Below are 19,648 nucleotides of genomic sequence, written 5' to 3' on the forward strand. Positions count from 1 at the left end.
TTATGAAATTTTTTGCTCAAAAGATTGAGTCCATTAGGGACGAGATCAAGAATACCATGCCAATCGCTCCGCCGGTTACTAGCGCTGGGGATCATGCAATAACCCTCTCAAATTTTGAAAGCGTGTCCCTTGAAATGCTTACAAAATTGGTTAGTACGGCTAAACAAACAACATGTTTACTCGACCCGCTTCCAGCCAAACTACTTAAAGAATTATTTCCAATTTTAGGACCGTCCGTCTTAAATATAATCAATCTGTCTGTTTCCTCTGGGATAGTGCCAATAGCCTTTAAAACCGCTATTATTAAACCACTACTTAAGCGAGCAAATCTTGACCCGGACTGTCTCAGTAATTATAGGCCAGTTTCAAACCTCCCATTCATAGCAAAACTTCTCGAAAAAGTAGTAGCGCAGCAGCTTATTGATTACATGGTCGCTAATAATCGATATGACTCCTTTCAGTCTGGTTTTAGAGCTAATCATTCTACAGAGACAGCACTTGCTAAAGTGACTAATGATCTCCTCATAGCTATGGATTCAAATACGTCGTCTGTATTGTTACTACTCGATCTTAGTGCTGCCTTTGACACTGTAGACTTTGATATTTTATTAGGGCGTCTTAAAAGTTGTGTTGGTATCTCAGGGTCAGCACTCAGCTGGTTCAATTCCTATCTATCAGGCAGGATGCACCGAGTGGTCCATGGTAATACGTCCTCTGAGCTTTATAATGTTACGTGTGGTGTTCCACAGGGATCGGTACTCGGACCGATTTTATTTAATATTTATATGATTCCGCTTGGGGACATAATACGTAAATATAATATTAGCTTTCAATGCTACGCGGATGACACCCAATTATATATGCCGTTATCGATGACAGATCCACGGGACTGTTGTAATCTCGAGGCGTGCCTTGCGGAGATCAAGCAATGGATGTCTCTCAACTTCCTTCGTCTTAACCCAGATAAAACTGAGATGTTGATAATTGGTCCTACTCGTTATCAACACTTATTTAAGGAAACCACTATAACTATAGATAACCGGACTATCACTCAGAGTGATACGGTAACTAATCTCGGGGTAATATTTGACCAAACGCTCTCCTTTCAAAAACACATTAAGAATATAACCAGGATTGCGTTTTTTCACCTTCGTAATATTGCTAAGATTCGTCCTATCCTCTCGACCGGGGATGCAGAAACCATTATACATGCATTCGTTACGTCGCGCCTGGACTACTGTAATGTATTATTCTCTGGTCTTCCTAAGTCCAGTATCAAAAGTCTACAGTTAGTGCAAAATGCCGCTGCGAGGATGCTCTCACGGTCAAGAAAATTTGATCACATTACCCCAATATTAGCCAAATTACATTGGCTCCCGGTCCATTTAAGATGTGACTTCAAGGTTCTTCTACTAACCTATAAATCACTGCATGGCTTAGCGCCTTCATATCTCGTCGACCTAGTCGTTCCTTATGTTCCGTCTCGTAACCTTCGTTCGCAAAACGCTAGTCTTTTAGTTATACCGAGGGCCAAGAAAATGTCTGCAGGGTCTAGAGCATTCTCTATTCGGGCTCCAGAGCTTTGGAATGCCCTACCAATGGATATTAGAACTACTACTTCAGTAGAAACATTTAAGACACGTTTAAAGTTAAAGTTAGGTGGCTCAAAAGCTGATCGCGGCTAGCTGGATTCTCGGGGACCAATTCAAGATGAAGGAACTGCAGCTCAACCCCCTTGAAGACACGGCCAGGACAATCGAGGGCACCTCTGACATCCATTTTTTCATTGATTTTCATATTATGTATTACTTGTGTACTCTCTGCATCCATTACAACCTGGTGATCCTGAAAGGGGGATCCTTCCATCTGTGGTCCCTTCTCAAGGTTTCTCATTTTCCCCTGGCAGGGTTTTTTTGAGTTTTTCCTTGCCCTTTTGGGAGCTTATGATCAGGGGATGCTTTGAGAATAATTGTCAATTTTTGGCTATGTGAAGCCCTTTGAGACTGTTTGTGATTTAGGGCTATACAAATAAACTTGACTTGACTTGACTTGACAAAGGATTTCTCACATTTTGGTTAATAAAGAATTCAGATTTGAGGTTATTGGATTTATTAGTCCTGCAGGGATTAAGTCATACAGTTTATACATGTATTTTATGCATTGGTCTGCATTTGATTTGCCTTCACAGTCTTTACAGCAAAAATACACAGATAGATAATACACAGGTGGAATGAGAAATTGTTTCATTTTAAAACTAGTCTCTCGGAGTGAATATTGGGAAGGCTAATGACAGTTTTGATTTAATCTTACAGTGGATTTCTGAAAATACTTAGATGCAAGTGTGTGTAATTTAAACAAATTAGGTTGAGCATCTTTGCATGAGATGATGAGTTAATGCTTGAAATAAATTAGGTTGAGCATTTTTGCATGAGATGAAAAATAAACGAGTTGTGATCAAATGACTTTTCTGCAGCTCTACTTCCTTTGAATTCATTGAGGAAATCAACATGTAGGGGTTGCAGTGATGTGGACATTTCCCTGTGGCGCAGAGTGATACACGGTTTCAAAAAAAAGCACAATCTGCTCACACGTAATCAGTAAATCGTTAACCCTGTTGCTTGCTTCCTGCTACTTTTCAACTGTGAGAATTCAGCTCCGTCTTTTAAATAAAACAATTTTCACACAGTGCTAGCTAGGATACAAATCATACATTTCTTTAGCTCACATCATTAGCAAAAGTTCTACAAAGAAAATGGTAAACACAGAAAGAAACATTCATTCAACACACACCTAAAAAAAAAGCAACCAATTTGTGACAGGATGTCTCTGCAGGAGTTTTTATTTATTTATTTATCAGCAGCATCATTAGGTCTCATGGGATTTCCATGGTACGTATTGCAGACATGCTGTTCTCTACCAGTAGTCAGTATGCTCTATTTTGCAGTGATAATAAGACATATATGGCTTCTGATTGTGCAGAAAACAAGGAGGTAAAATGTCAGTACCCCTGCATCTATTTCATAGTTTGTTGTGTTCATTGCAAATTCTAAAGGTCAAATACTGAAATGAAGAACCACGTTCACAGTGCTAATGTTTCAGATTTTAGCAATGTTTGCTTACCAACTAAAAGTGACCTAAAGTATGTGCCAGTTGACTGTCTTGCATTTACAATGAATTAAACATGTTTTGTCTGACAATCTGAAACTGCTCCAACACTGAAAATATAACTGATGCTGACTGAAATTGGAACGATACATTAAGTGTCCTCATAAATTTGAGTGATTTGAACATCATGGCTTTGTTTTTGTGAATTGTCAGGCTCGTGCATGAAAGAGGCAAAACATATCTCTTGCATGATAGATTGTTATGTCAAAGGCAAATAGTGATTTTTATCACTTGTACTTAAGTTGAAAATAAGAACAAAATTCCATGGTGTGCACGATTAAACTGCTTTTGTCGGCATAAACTTGACATGAGCACGCAAAAGGACATCTGGTTTGCTATGATTGATGGTGCACACACAGTACGCAGAAGTTAGATTAATACGATGGAGAGAGGGTATCTTGGGAATGAGAGGGATTGCTTGTTGCCAAAACGTTTTTGTTATTGAAAGAATAGAGTTGTGGGGGCAGTCAGGCTGGGGCAGGTGGGTAATTTGAACATAGGGCCAAAGAAGAAAGAGGACAGTGAACTTCAAAAGCACAATGTTAAGATGGAAAACAAACTGCTGCTTACTTTAGATTCTAGTATATGTGGGAATTATTATTATTATTTTTCCATGGAAGAACAAGTGTCATCAAAGTATTTTCTCATGTCATGGAAACGTGAACCACAACTGGAGGTAAGCCAAACCTGACAACACGGGAAAAAAAACCTGTCATGACATTATATGTGCATGTGCAAAATATGAAATTCTGTATCACGAAATTGTGCCTTTGAAGACAGTATGTAAAATATATGTAAATATGAAAAATTATGTAAAATTCGCATTGGAGTTGTGACATTACATTTTTAGGTTTTGTCATCAGTGGTAATGTACTCACTACAACTATAGGTAATGCTCTATTTAAGGCACATTATTGTTGGATGCACCTCAGAAGGATAAAGGAAGTCAGGATAAAAAGCTGGTACAGTAATCCCTCATTACATTGCAGTTCATTTATCGCAACTTCAGTACATCACAGATTTTTGCCCCCCCAAAAAATAAAAAGTTCAAAACAAAAATTCTAAATTGAGGAATTATGGCACAAAAGATGCCTGCACGCCAGCAGAAGGCAGGGCGTGCCCACACAATTGCAGTACGTACACTTGTACCTTGTTATAAAAAAAGTTGTTATACTAATAAGAGTTTTAAAAACATATTTACAGTATTGTTATTGTAAGTTGTTATAAAAATTTTTATCATAATAAAATAGTTCTAAACATGATATTTACAGTATGTACACTTGTACCTTGTTGTAAAAAAGTTGTTATAATAATAAAAGAGTTCTAAAAACATATTTACAGTATGTATACTTTAGCTATATATGTCACACACACACACACACACACACACGCACGCACGCACGCACGCACACACACACACACACACACACACACACACACACACACACACACACGTAATATAATATTTATATGTTTGAAACTATTATTTAATGTTCTAATGATAACATATGCACTTATATTGTTTATTATACATTTATTGATACACAAAAAAATGTATGTACATTAAAAATGCCATTTTAAAGGGTCCTAATGCTGTTTGCTTTGCACAAACGGTAGTATTTAGTTAGTGATGGCAGCGGAGGTACGAACTGTACGTGTTGCGTACAATCCTGATTGGTTTCTGCCCCGATCTACGTAAAACGTAATGTCGTCTGATTGGTTCATTGGGTTACTGATTGAAACTTTACTTTATTGATCCCGGGGGTGGGGAAATTCAGGCCCCAGCCGTATTCATGCTTGTATAATACATCTCTGTGTGGCGGATGCCACACAAAACAACTTTACAAATTTGCACAAACGATAGTACAGTGGAGCCTCGGTTTTCGAACGTCCCGGTTCTCGAACAAATCGGTATTCGAATAAAAAAAATCGAGATTTCTTTGCTTCGGATGTCGGACGAAATTCGGTTGTCGAACCTCGCGAGATGAGCCGAGAGGACCCGCATGCCAACTGACTCCGTTCGTTATTACGTTCTCATTACTCTGAGGATTGCATCAACTCTAATCATGCCTCCAAAGGAAGCAAGTGGGAGCAGTAAAGCCATTCTTAAACACAAAGACGCTCCTAAAGCAATGCGACACTGAGCGCCCGGCGCGCTGCGGTTGCGCGATCGGACCAAATGAAGCTCCATGCGCACTGAGGTCCACTTAAATTTTGGAAAGTACATCAGGACTTTATAAATATCTTCTAAATTTCAGCGATGGCTCTGTCACAATAATGCGACCAGCGCGGTGCAGTTGCGCGATCGGCGACGCGCTACGGTTGGGCGTTCGGCGGTGCGCTGCAGTTGCGCGATCGGACAAAAATGCGCAAATGAAAAACTGCTTAAAAAAGCCGAGGGTTTTTTTTGTTTGGAAAGGATTAATTTTTTTCCATTATTTGTAATGGGAAAACATGATTCGGAATTCTAACGATTCTCGAACAGCCTTCTGGAACGGATTGTGTTCGAAAACCGAGGCTCCACTGTATTATTTATTTATCAATGGCGGCGGAGGTACGTACTCTACGTATTACATACAGTCCTCTGTTTATTCGTTTGGGTTTTTTTGCCCCGCTCTACTAAAACGTAAGATCCTCTGATTAGTTAAATAGGTTTACATATTACGTCTGTATATTATGGAAGCCACACAAAAGAACTTTACAGATTTTGGAATTTGGTCCACACAAAAGGCACACCGTATTAAAAGGCACACCCTCGTTTTTTGAGAAAAGTAAAGGGTTTTAAGTGCGCCTTGTGGTGCGGAAAGTATGGTATACACCACTTGCCTCATGCGTGTTCACTGTGTTTGTATGCTGTAGTAGGGAGCGACTTAATTTTTCTATAAGCGGACAAGGGGAGGAGCAAAATAGTTTAAACACTGACAGTCAATCTGGTGACAGACTGTGGTTGTTTTGGCAACTAATTCTAATCTTTAAACAGTTGTGAACAATTCAATTGTCCACCATTATTGTTTATTTGACCGTACGTCCGTTATTATTATTCATCTTTAATTAGCTGTGTATGCTTATTCATATGCATGCATGTGACGGAAGTTTACTAAAATAGACGTTTCCTTTTTTATTTTGCATGTATAATCTTTGCATTCATCCCAAATGTGAATGTTAAAAAGAAATAAAAACGTTTGTTTCTTCATGCAGGAGGTGGAAAAATCATACTCAATTGAAGTAAAGTAATTTTTTCTAAAATCCTTTTAAAAAGAGATTAACGATGACAAACATTGTTAAACCCCGAATGTTTTATGGATGCAATGCGTGAGTGTGTATTCACTGTCTGTGTTTAAGATGTACTGATCATGTGTTTAAAATTAAATCCATTAAAAGTATAGCGAGAAAGCGTGTCTGCTTCAGTTCAATAGAGCACAGCAGCGATATTGCAGCCAGAAACAGGGACGCTGAGCACAAAAGGTACTTACCATCTGGAGAGCCAGTGAGCTGAAAAATGCACTGCAGCAGCTGAAAAACCTTTTTGAATCCAACCCAATACCACTTTTCAGACTAGGCAAGAGTGAAGAAAGATGTGAATCTTATTAAATATAATAGTTTTTTAGGTCATGTTTATGTGCAAAAGCCTTAATTTGCGATCAGTGGTAGTCCAGGCTTTCAGGGCTCCAACTAGCCTACAGTAATTCACGTTAATTAATTTGATGTCTTTGAATAGGTATGAGAACATGGTGAATATGGAAAAAAAGACAAAAGAAATGGCATTTTACATTTAACAAGGCACGCACACGCGCACAGACACACACACACACACACACACACACACACACACACACACACACACACACACACACACACACACACTTCCTTACTTGGTTGCTTATGGTTGTCCATCGTATCCAATGATGACATCCACTTATGCCGTTAACAGTGTGTTTTCTGATGGCTATAGAGTCCAATCCTAGATCCACAGATTTTGTTACATATTGGGCATGTGTAGGTTGCAGTGGTAGTGGTACTGGCATCACTGGGTATGGAAGAGATCCTCCTGTTTCTCTGTTGTTCCCTTCTGACAGTCCTCTCCTCTTCCAGCTTACAAATTTCAGCTTGGCAGTACTGCCGCCAGAGGTTACGGTCAGCAGCAACGGCCTCAAGGTCATCTGGCTTGATGTTACACTTCCTCAGTGAGGTCTTCAGTTGGTTCTCATACCACTTCTTTGGGCCTCCTGCCAAACAACGACCATAGTGTAGCTGGCCATATAGCACTCTGCGGGGGAGCCTGTCTTGGGGCATTCAAACTACATGACCAAGCCAGCGAAGCTGGTGCTGGGTGATTGTGACCTCTATATTTGTGCAGTTGGTCTTTGCCAGTGTGAGGCACACGATCCTGCCAGGTAAGCCCGAGCATGCGCTGCAGGCATCTTATGTGGAAGCTTTCCAAGGACTTTATGTGGCGGCTGTATGTGATCAATGCTTCGCAGCTGTAGAGGTGGGTGGTGACGTCTTTGTACCCAGCAACCTTGGTGTGCAGATGCAGATGGTTGTTCTGGAACACCCAGCGCTGTAGTCTCCCAAAGGCTGCTGATGCTTGCCTGATCCGGTTTTGGATCTCACGGCCGATGTTACAGTCATCGAAAAGGATGCTGTCAATATATTTGAAGGGGGGGGTATTGTCAGCAGGTTGTGGTCGATGGTGAAGTTGGTTGGGGTGGATGTAGTGCTGGAGCCTCACTGGCAGACCATTTCTGTCTTGCCAATATTGATGGACATCTCCATCTTACTGTAGGCCTGAAGAGCCACAGAAAGGATGGACTAGAGGTCCTCTGGAGAGTGTGCCATAAGAGTGCAGTCGTCAGCATACTGCAACTCAAGGACCTGCACTATGGACAGCTTGATGGTAGCCTGGAGCCTCCTGGTGTTAAAAAACGTGTCCATCCAGCCTGACGTCCACTGCAAAACCGCTGTTGTACTCTAGCTTCTTGTGGCGATATTGAGTGATACAAAGAAGGAAGATGTTCAAATCAAATCAAATCAAATCAAATCAAATCAAATCAATCTTTATTTGCCAACTTTGAGCATGCCAAACAAGGAATATGACTCCGGTAGATCTCAGCTTCTGTACAACATTTAGGTAGCTAACAACATTCAGGACGACGTGCAAAAATTTACAATCATTCTCAGACATCCCCTGATCTTAACTCCCTGGAAGGCAAGGAAAAACTTAAAACTCCTATTAAAGGAAATGTGAAACTTTGAGAAGAGACCACAGATGAGACGATCCCTCTTCCAGAATGACCAGGCTGCAATGGATGCAGAGAGGACACATAATACACATAATATGGACAATCCAAAGGTAAAGCATTGAGAGCAGGATGTTATTGCACAGTAATGTCTCTGAGGCTCTATGAGTGGTGTGAGTTCATCAGAGCGACAGCCTGGTGGAAGAAGCAGTGTCTGTGTCTGCTGGTTTTGGCGTACAGCGCTCTGTAACGCCGTCCGGAGGGGAGTAGTTCAAACAGACTGTGACCTGGGTGAGAAGGGTCTGTAAAGATGTTACTTGCACGTTTCCTGGTCCTGGACAGGTACAAGTCAAGGATAGATGGAAGTTCCGTCCCAATTATCTTTTCTGCAGTCCTGATTGTCCGTTGCAGTCTGTGCTTGTCTTGTTTGGTGGCCGATCCAAACCAGACAGTGATGAAGGTGCAGAGGATAGACTGGATGATGGCAGAATAGAAAGTCTTCAGCAGCTCCTGTGGCAGGTTGAACTTCCTGAGCTGTCTCAGAAAGTACAGCCTCTGCTGGGCCTTCTTCCAGACAGAGTCTATGTGGCTGGTTCATTTCAGTTCCCGAGTGATTTTGGATCCCAGGAACTTGAAGGTGTCTGTGGAGAGCATAGCATTTCTGTGGATAGTGAGGGGTGGAAGTGGTGAAGGGTCTCTCCTGAAGTCCACTGACATCTCCAGGGTCTTGAGCGGGTTCAGCTCTCTGTGGTTTTGGCTGCACCAGTGGACCAGCCGCTCCACCGCCTGTCTGTACGCAGTCTCGTCACTGTCATCAGTCCGATGAGAGTGGTGTCGTCTGCATACTTCAGGAGCTTCACAGAAGAGTCGCCTGAGGAGCAATCGTTAGTGTCGAGAGAGAATAGCAGTAGGGAGAGGACGTACTCCTGGGGGGTGCCAGTATTGCTGGTCCGGGTGTCGGATGTGATGGTCCCCAGCCTCACATGCTGTCTCCTGTTGATCAGGAAGCTGGTGATCCACTGACAGGTGGAGGCAGTCACCGTGAGCTGGATGAGCTTCTGGTGGAGGATGTCAGGAGCGATGGTATTGAACGCCGAGCTGAAGTCCACAAACAGAATCCTGGCGTACGTCCCTGAAGGGTCCAGGTGGTGCAGGATGTAGGATGTTGACCACATCGTCCACCTATATGTTTGCCCGCTAAGCAAACTGCAGTGGGTAGAGCAGGGTGCCCGTGATGTCCTTCAGGTGGTTCAACACTAACCTCTCGAAGGATTTCATGACCACAGATGTCAGGGCGACAGGTCTATAGTAATTCAAACCTGTGATGGCAGGCTTCTTGGCCACCGGTACGATGATGGAGCTCTTGAAGCACCAGGGCACCTCACACAGCTCCAGGGAACGGTTGAAGATGTGTGCAAAGGTGGGTGCCAGTTGTTCAGCACAGACTTTCAGGCAGGAGGGGGACACGTCATCCGGCCCTGGTGCCTTCCTGACCTTTTGTCTCCGGAACATCTGACACAACTCCTCCTCGTGGATCTGAAGTGCAGGCGTTAAACAGAACGGGAGCCAGTACGCATTCCTTTTGCACCCCTGTGCATACCGGGAAATGCACATACTCCTGACACTCAGGCCATCATCCCATTATGGAACTGATGGAGGATGTTGACAAATTTGGCTGGACAGCAAACTTGGCAAGCACGTTCCGCAGGAGCTCCCTATCAACAGTGTTGAAGGCCTTGGAGAGTGTTAGAAAAAAATATATATATATATATGTTATCACGCATTCTCTAATCAATGCTTTACTGCAATATTACTACAATATATGCTTGGTGTTTGGCCTTGCTGTTTTTATGTTGTGCAACAGAAAAGAAAGGTTACGGCTGGGTCATGAGAGAGGTTACGGCTGGGTCGGGCAGGACGCAGCTACCAGCTGGCAACTCAGCAAAAACAGAACATCTACCAAGACAATTCCTAGAAACAAGACGCCTAACCCCAGTTTTACACTCTCAGATGGAACAGCAAGAGAACATCACATTTCCTGTTTTGATCACAGAGACAAAGAGAGATGCTGATCGCTTCAATGGTTTTGCAGATATTGCCATATAAGTATGTAACACCTTGTGCTTTATTTTTGCTTACGAGACAAAGCCCACATGCTTTCCCCCCTTCCTTAGGGGCTTTTGTCTCACATTGTGGGTAGGACAAATCCGAATAAAAAGAGCAGGAGTGCATAAAGATATTTAGTGTAGTGAGATTGTTGTAAGCTATCTGTACTGCACTCTGCACGAGCATTCAAATTAATATTCTTGTCTCATAGTGATTTCTGTTTGCGGATTATTTTCTCTTTACTTTATAGTACATCCATCCATCCATCCATTTTCTGAACCGCTTAGTCCCCACGGGGGCCGCGGGCGTGCTGGAGCCTATCCCAGCCGTCATCGGGCAGCAGGCGGGGGACACCCTGAACCGGTTGCCAGCCAATCGCAGGGCACACAGAGACAGACAACCATTCGCACCCACACTCACACCTAGAGACAATTTGGAGTCTTCAATCGGCTTACCAAGCATATTTTTGGAATGTGGGAGGAAACCGGAGTGCCCGGAGAAAACCCACGCGGGCCCGGGGAGAACATGCAAACTCCACACAGGGAGGGCCGGAGGTGGAATCGAACCCGCACCCTCCTAACTGTGAGGTGGACGTGCTACCCAGTGCGCCACCGAGCCGCCTCTGTATAGTACATATGTCAGTAAAATAAACCTGACAGAGAGGTCGATAAAGGCTAAGAAAAGGTCCTGATGTGCCTTGTAAAGATCATAGTGACCGTACTCCTGTTCTACCTGAACCCACACTGCGACTTGGGTAGCATTACTTCTGTTATGTTATTGATCAGCCTTGATAGCATGACCTTTGCGACCACGTTTCCAGCAACAGCAAGGACTGCAATCCCCCTGCTTTTGTCACAGATGGGCTTGTCGCTCTTATTCTTATATATGGCAACAATGATGGCATCCTTCCACTGCTGGGGGATGATCTCATCTTCCCAAGCCCTCAAAATGTACTGATAGATGGTGCTTGTCCAGAGGTTCCCTCCCTCTTTCAGGAGTTCAGCAGTGATGCTGTCAATGCTGGGGGACTTGTTGTTTTTTAGGGAGCGTAGAGCTGCGAGAGCCTCCTTGAAGGATGGTGGCTGACTGAGATTGTGGATGGGGGTGCATTCAGGTAGGTCTTCCAGAATGGTGTTGTCTGTGGGAGAGTGTTGGTTGGGGAGGGCTTCGAAGTGTTCAGCCCATCTCAACAGAATCTGTCTTTGATCTTTCAGGAGTGTAAGACCATCTGCTGTTTTCAGTGGTGTGACAAAGCAGCTTCCCAGGCCGTAGATGCTTATTATGGAGTTGTTGAAATTGTGCATGTCCTATTTGTCTGCATACATTTGTATTTCCTGAGCCTTTCGTGTCTACCATTCATTCTGCACGGTTCTTATGATCTTTTGGACGTCCCTGTGATGTGCCTGCCACTGCTGCTTAAGGGTGCCGGCCAACACCATGTCCATCGAGGACTCCAGTCCATATCCTGATGTTCTGGCCAACCCGAGCATTGAAGTCGCCAAGAAGGAGTATCTTATCAGTCCTGGGGATTTGACGGATTGCCTCATCTAGTGACTGATAGAAAGAGTCCTTAGCATTATTGTCAGATGGTAGAGTTGGTTCGTATGCACTCAGAAGAGTGACAAAGTGCTTCTTTGCTAGGGGAATGCGGAGGGTCATCAGCCTCTCACTAATACCGACAGGTGTTTCAGTCAGGCTTGGAAGGAGGGTGTTCCTCACTGCCAGTCCCACACCATGCAGATGTTGTCCATCAGGGGTGTACTGTTTCCAGAAGAAGGTGTAACCCATTCGTTCCTCCTTTATGGATCCCTCATCCAGAAGCTTGGTCTCACTTGGAGCAGCTACGTATATAGATGTTATATCACCTCAGTTCAGCAGCAACCCCTGCGGTGGGCCTTGTCACAGCTGCCAGCGGAGTCCAGGATGGTTCTCATGTTCCATGATGCCAGCTTCAAATTGATTGCTTTTTTATTTCGACTGCAGGGTGAAATCTCCCGTTAGGCGCAGTAACCTATCCAGGAGTGTCTTGAGTGGGCAATTTCTAGGCCACCTTTCCTAGGCTGATCCCCAGTTGGGGTGAGCAGTCCAGTCCTAAATGAGGTTTCTCAGTCACACAGGGGTCTGCTGAGAGCAGCTGCCACTCAGTCCCAGCTGCTAGCGACCATAGATGTGCCGCTACTGTGCAGGCCGCTGGCTGGAGGCTTCCAGTTGATTCAAACCTGCCCCCGTCACCAGGCACCCCAACGCCGTCAGACCTTTGGGCTTCACTTATGTTTCCAGGTGGAGTGACACCAAGGTCAAAGTGGAGACCTGCGCTTGAAAGTTTTTAAAGTGCAGCAGTGGTTGCGCGTTCCTCAGTAGCACTGCCTTGGCTGTAGAAGAGTGGGTTCCAGTGGCTAGGGAAGCCCATGACGACCGGAGCTCTCCTACAGTTGCAGGAGGCTACTGGAGCTCCAGTCTTTCGGCGGACCACCTGTCGTGCGCCGCCACACACATTGCTTTTCTCTCAGAGTGTGCTCTCCTTGCCTTTGTCTTCCTAGACTTACTCACCAGGCAGCGGGACAGTGGTTGGTCAATGCCAGGCCGTGTCCACTCCACATGGGCTTGTACATTAGACCTCTGGGGACCACTGCAACTCCGAAATCCCCTACAGTTTAGTTTGGAGTTCATCCTAAATGTTGTGGATTTATTGTACATTGTATGTGGTCGCCCTCAGCTGATCTGGACACCACTTGATTGCAGCTGTGAATGTTTGTTTACACATGCCTTTGGTATTGACACAACAGGGTTTAATTCGAGAGCCTCTGCTGTTTTCATTGTATCATCTGCCTTTGGGTTCCATCTTTAGGAAACATATTATTTCCTTCCACTGACACATCTGTTGTTTTGAGAATGGATTACCAAAAGCCTTAAGAATGGTTACACCATCTGCAGTGTTTGCTGTATGTTGCCTTGTATATATTGTATTACTTCTAACTTTCTTCAGCAATCGCTTTCCACTGTGCCCTTCTGATTAAAATTACACTTGGTTTATAGGTGATTTTAGTTTTAGCTTGGTATTGGAACTGCTTACTTGATACCAGAAATTCGTCATTCATTCTTCATCCGAGGTTTTTATCCACTTGCTATCGCTTCCCTTGTTTAGGATCATGACTTTTTATTTTTATTTAAAATAAATAGGTAAGATTGTGACCCCCACCACCCCAACACACACAGACACACATAGTACACCATTTGTAACTTACACCATGCTTGACATTTTCCTACATTAGTGTTTGTGGGTAGACAAGGAAAACAGATTTTTTTTTGTCTCCGTCTTGTTACTAGAGAAGAGCCCACACAAACACTGCACTACTTGCTGCAGCGCAAGAGTGGAAACAACTCACCCAGTATGCTTCCTAACACATATTAATGCTAATTAATTAGCCTTCTTTCGGTGCACAGCAGATTACATATGTAATAGCCCACAAAATCTCAATCGAACAGAATTTCTGTACCTTTTAAAGGAGACATGTAAAATTAACTTTTTAGTTGTTCGTATGCAATTAGTTGAATCTTTGGTGGGCATATCTGTGAACAAGCTGTTCTGGATTTGTTAACTTCTGTGTGTCTGGCCATGAACTGGGCCCTATTTTATGATGGAAACACTGTAATGCCAAAGCCAAAAAGCTAAGTGAAGCTGTAGTGTTGGAAGCAGAGGCATCGCAACATGGTAGGCAAGATAGGCAATTTCCTCTGCCCCCAAGGTGAAGGGGCCCTCACGGGACAGATGCCAAAAGTATAACTGCCTAAAAGGGGAAGTCAACCCAAGATATCAGAACTTCCAATTGTCATTTCTCCATTCTTCGGCCGCGCCAATGACCACGCTGAGCGTTTTTGCCACGTTCTGCCACCTGCTAGTCTCTTGTGAGTGTCACATTCCGTGTGTTGTTGTCTGTTGGTTGTCATGGTACCCAGTTACGTGTCTGTCCCGCGTCTTCACTCTTGCCCCTCCCTGCTTGCGTTTCCTCTGTGTCGCGCAATCATCCAATCACTGTTACCTGTTCCTCTTTTTAACACCATATATTTAATGCCAGTCACTCCCTGCTGGTTCATTCTATTCTGTACTGTTATGCTACAGTGTGTGCTCCTGTTTACGTTCCTGATCCTCCCGTGTCTCCTGATCTCCCCTGCTCACGATCACGGTACTAGTGTTTATTTACCCGTGTGCTTGATTACGTTGACCATGAGGACATTCTGTTCGGTCCGAGAGGACTTCTGTTCTTTGTCTGAGAAGACTTCTGATCCCTGCCTGCTATCGGTGAACCCGTGTCCTGCCTGTGAACCTGCTCTTCACTTCCCCCTTCCCCCTTCAATAAAGGTCCAAGCTGCATTTGGTGCAGATCATTGATTATATTGTTACATGCATTTACCATGTTGTGTGCTGAGTTTTTTTCCGCATCTGGGGACCAAGCCAGGTCTTCCTGCCCTGTGTTTTCATCTGACTTCTAGAGGTTGTTATATTGTACTGTACACCATTCCGAATGACTAAAGGGCATGTAGCACTTACAAAATCAATCGCGACCAGTAATCAGTCAGCTGAACGACCGCCAACTTTAGAAGTCTTCGGAAATTTCCTTGCACTACTCTGAGTTTGTCTGAATTTCCAAATGGTAAATTTGAGCATCACTGAATTTCCGGCATGAACCAATGTGTGCTTTGAGTGTTGATGTCTGGGTTTGGTCATGTGACAATACTCATGTACCATAAAGAACATGCAGGGCATTAATTATTTAATTTTTTTCATTGACAAAGGCGCCTCACTGACGTTGCTGAATATTACTAACTATTATTGTTTAACTCTTATTCCAGAAAGCAGAATGCATTTTTTTTCAATTGCTTACACATACAGTATTCTTAAAAAAAATTCCTCAGGGTAAGACTGCCTCTTTAAGCACTTTAGCACTGTATGTCAGAAAACTCTCTAATGGGGGTTCCCTATTTACAGACAGGCTTGGGAGTAATACATGTACCGGTGTTATGTAGTATTCCACAAAAAAATGTCACTGTATTCCATTAAATATACAGAAAAACATGTAATCAGATTAAAGGTACATTTATTAAAAACAGGGATTATTTCACAGGATTAAATACATTGACAGAGTGACGCCATTTAATGGAGCCCTCAGAAGTGGATACATTTTCACAATTGTCGTTTCACTCAATAGGCCAGCATGACTCCATCCATTTGGCACGGAATTGCTGAGAGCAATCGGTTGTAAATATGCAGTCACAAATTGGATATATCTATCATCTATTTATCTTGTGAGATGTTCCCTTCAGGGACAGTTTGAAAACAGCAATTTTTTCACATGGCATTCAATCAATCAACTCATTCGCATCTAGTTGAACTACAGCAGGTAGCCACCAGTGTGCGCCGACTGGATTTAGAAGTTCAATACGTTGGCAACTAATTATAGCGTATGTGTAATAGTGCATTCCAATTACTTTAAAAAAATAGTAGCGAAGGACTGTAGTTCTGTTTGGCTTGAAAAAATGACATTCTGAAGACGACAGTTGAAGGTGAGGAGTTCAGGGCAGGCATAGAGAGGTTGGGGCATTGATTTCCAAAGTGTGGGGGCAGCAATGAAGAAGGCTCTCTTATCATTATCTTATCTGCCTGTTGTGCAGATATTGTGGGTTTGGTTGCTTGAGGAAGGGCATCCGCAGTAAAAACTTTGGCAAACAAATCATGCAAGTAACCTACTGTGGCAACTTCTGATGGACTAGCAGTATATCCTAACAAGCACATACCGTAATTTTCGGACTAAAAGTCGCTCTGGAATATAGGTCGCATTAGCCATAAAATGCACAATAACGTGGAAAAAAAAAAAACATATATAAGTCGCTTCGGAGTACAAGTCGCATTTTGAGGGAAATTTATTCGACAAAATCCAACACCAAGAACAGACATGAACGAGCAACAACAGGCTAACGTGACATAAACAGTATGCTAACGTGACATAAACACAAACGAAGAGCTGAGAACGGGCCTGACGTAACATTCTGAGTTATTCAAATAACTATTACATAAATAACACGTTTATAAAACCATCTGTGTCACTCCAATTCATTAAATCCATCGATCGTCCTTTATGGAAACGGTGCTGCGTATGCGCCGCGCCGCTAACGTCTACATATTCTAAATATTCCACAGACCCATATAACGATATATAAAGTATATATCAAATAACTATCATATAAACAACAATATTATCAAACCATCTGTGTCATTCCAAATCATTAAATCCATCGATCAAATTCCTCGTCCTTTGTCAACAACGCTGCGCGTGTGCCCTGACGTCAGCCTTGTCGTTATTCCACAGATCTAGCATATAACTATATTGTAGCGTTAACAAAGTACAAGGAAACACATGGGTTTGGTAAACGTCTCTTTATTTAACAAAGCCAGAGTTCAACGAGCCAACAACTACTGAACTGTAACGCTAAAAATATATACAAGTTGCTATACGAAATAAAATATATCAAATAACTATAACATTAATAGTTCACCACCACACGGCCCCAAGCCCCGGCGTGGACTTCCAGGTGTGTGGCGGCGTGGACTTCCATCCCCGGAGGTGGCACTTCCAGCCACGGAGGTGGAAGAGAGCTCTGTAGAATAGGAGCGGGCATGCGTAAAACCCATGTCCGAGCCCCATCCACCGTCCCCGGACAGCCACCCGGCCGAGCGCCGGCCCTCGACTTCCATCCACGGAGGTGAAAGAGAGCTCCGTAGAGTAGGACCGGGCGTGCGTAAAAGCTATGTCCGAGCCTCATCCACCGTCCCTGGACAGCCACCCGGCCGAGCGCCGACCCCCGACTTCCATCCACGGAGGTGAAAGAGAGTAGAGTAGGACCGGGCGTGCGTAAAAGCCATAATAGGTTTTCAAACCTTCTGTGTCACTCCAAATCATTAAATCCTTCAAATTCTTCATCCTCCGTGTCACAAACAAAGCCACTAATGATGCTGGTAGTACGTGGGGCCCTTTGTCATCTTCGTCATCCCGTGATCGAATCTTTGTCCTTTATGTAAACAACCGCCGCGCCACTGACGTCATTTGAAATTCAAATTACAGTAATCCCTTGCTACATTGCGGTTCGTTTATCGCATTTTAACTTTTTTTGGGGAATTTTGAAAATTTGTGAAAAAATTCACATATAAGTCGCTCCTCAGTATAAGTCGCCCCCCCACCCAAACTATGAAAAAAATGCGACTTTTAGTCCGAAAATTACGATACATACTATAGCTTTAATTTTGTTCAGCACTTTGTTCAATGGTTGCTTTTAAAACAATGCTGAATAAAATTTGGCTTGGCCAATCACCACCCTCCATAACTTATTCCAACTGGCCGGCCCTTCCAATGTATCACGGTATTCATCAGTGGAAAAAAAAAAAATGTCTATTCGAACATTAAAGTATTTCAGAGCCCAATGAAAACATTTCTCTTGGTGATATATGCTTGGCGTTGCATATGATGCATTTGCCTGACAAAAATATTTCCTTAATATCCCCAAGTTTGCTTTCCTGGGTAATTTTCTCAAAATGCCCAGTAATGTCCAGTAGTAGTTTCATCCTTTCCACAAAGACGTGGGGCTATGTCATGCTTTTCATCAGCAGAAATCATTCTTAGAGACAATGAGTTTCCTAATAATGTGGAACATCCTCCTAAAAATGTTTTCTTTAAATTAGGCTGAGCTGGGGAACTAATTATCAAAGCTGTCAGTTTTATGTCACTGAGCTAAATAAACAGGAGAATCAACAAAATTCACAAAAAAACAATGGAAAAACACCAAAAAATAAGGACTGGAGTTTGACAACTGTGCCTCACACCATGAGCGACCTTAAATCTTTTGTGCAAATTAATTTTGGAACACACACAGAAAGACAGTATTTCAGTGTGTTGTTTCTTTACTTCACGCACTAAAACTATTTTAAAACATATGTATTTTCTTCACTTGGTGGCCACAACATTGATTTTATTTTCTGAAGACTAGAGACTAAATCAGTAATTATGTCCAAAAACTGATGAGCTAGTCTTGAAAGATCAGTATGAGTCTAATATAACCCAAAACTATGTAAATATGCTCAAGGAAAAAAAAAAAAGACCCAATTTTGAAGGCATAAGAGAGAACCAAGAATTACAACAAAACCGCTTGCTTCTATTGGCTCACCATGGATGTTGATGGTGTACATGTTAGGGTTTTCCAGATTATCTTTAGCATAGGATTATGTTGGAATGCAACAGGTAATAAATACCTTACCTTGTCCTCCTTATCACAAGGTCATAAAACATCCCCTGACATGTTTAGACTAGAGGACAAGGGCTTTAGCCAGTTTACCCAAACCCCCACTCTGTTTCTCTTGATAAATATCCCATCGCAGGAACGAGGGTTCAGACTTCATTCTGGAGCGAGTGAACTCTCCACCTGCAGGTGTCCAAAAGGACTTACTTGTCTCCCGTGTGGTTCTTGCAAAATAAGTTGGAGTGAACAAATCTCTAACATTTTGGTGCCGAAACCAGGGATCCCTCATACCCGCTATCTGGCTGACGAAGGAGGACGTGCTGCATTGTCGACAAGCCAGCGTCCATTTGGAGGACCTGGAAAAGAAAGTCCTGGGAAGAGAATTCTTCGCTGGGCCAGCATCTTAGGTCTGCCTTCGTCTGACAGAGGTGGATTGACGGGACCCGGCAGTGCAACAAACCAAGGGGACAAGTAAGTTAAAGGCCTGAAGTTGTGTGATTGTGTTGTTGTTTGTGAAACGCGTAAAAAGGTAGAAATGCACAGGAAAAAGTAAATTTTGTGGAAGGAGGGGGTGTTGAAGAGTCCCCCTCTGGATGAGGTGTCTCTTTTGGAGCAGTGGTTCTCAAACTGTTTTAAAATCTCAGTGGATCATTATTTGACGACCACTGTTCTAAAGAGTACAACCTCGCGTTGGCAGGGCTGGGGACAAGGGCTGTTGTCTTTAGTTCCCAGGGAAGGTGGGGGTTGTTGTAGAGTCCCCTCACTGGATGAAGCAGCTCCTTTTTTTTAAAAGGAGGACTTCGCGTAGGCAGGGATAACTTGTGTGATTGAGTGTGTGACTGGTAGGATAA

General features: G+C 43.2%; 1 protein-coding gene and 1 long non-coding RNA gene across 3 annotated transcripts in view; one reads left to right on the plus strand and one right to left on the minus strand.

The window, feature by feature from the left end:
* The window catches only part of sorcs3a (sortilin related VPS10 domain containing receptor 3a), a 296,809-nt gene that overhangs the window by 120,624 nt on the left and 156,537 nt on the right, over nucleotides 1–19,648 (minus strand). The window lies entirely within an intron of this gene.
* The window catches only part of LOC148398651 (uncharacterized), a 31,385-nt gene that overhangs the window by 5,215 nt on the left and 6,522 nt on the right, over nucleotides 1–19,648 (plus strand). The window contains exon 2 of one of the 2 annotated variants that reach the window (XR_015858243.1): nucleotides 19,076–19,268. The exons of the other annotated variant lie outside the window; for it this stretch is intronic. This is a non-coding gene — a long non-coding RNA (uncharacterized LOC148398651). The remainder of the gene's footprint in view (nucleotides 1–19,075; nucleotides 19,269–19,648) is intronic. 2 annotated transcript variants of the gene reach the window in all.

This window comes from Syngnathus floridae, chromosome 4 (genome assembly GCF_059516105.1).
Source record: "Syngnathus floridae isolate MCC-2025c chromosome 4, RoL_Sflo_1.0, whole genome shotgun sequence".
Taxonomy (NCBI): Eukaryota; Metazoa; Chordata; class Actinopteri; order Syngnathiformes; family Syngnathidae; genus Syngnathus; species Syngnathus floridae.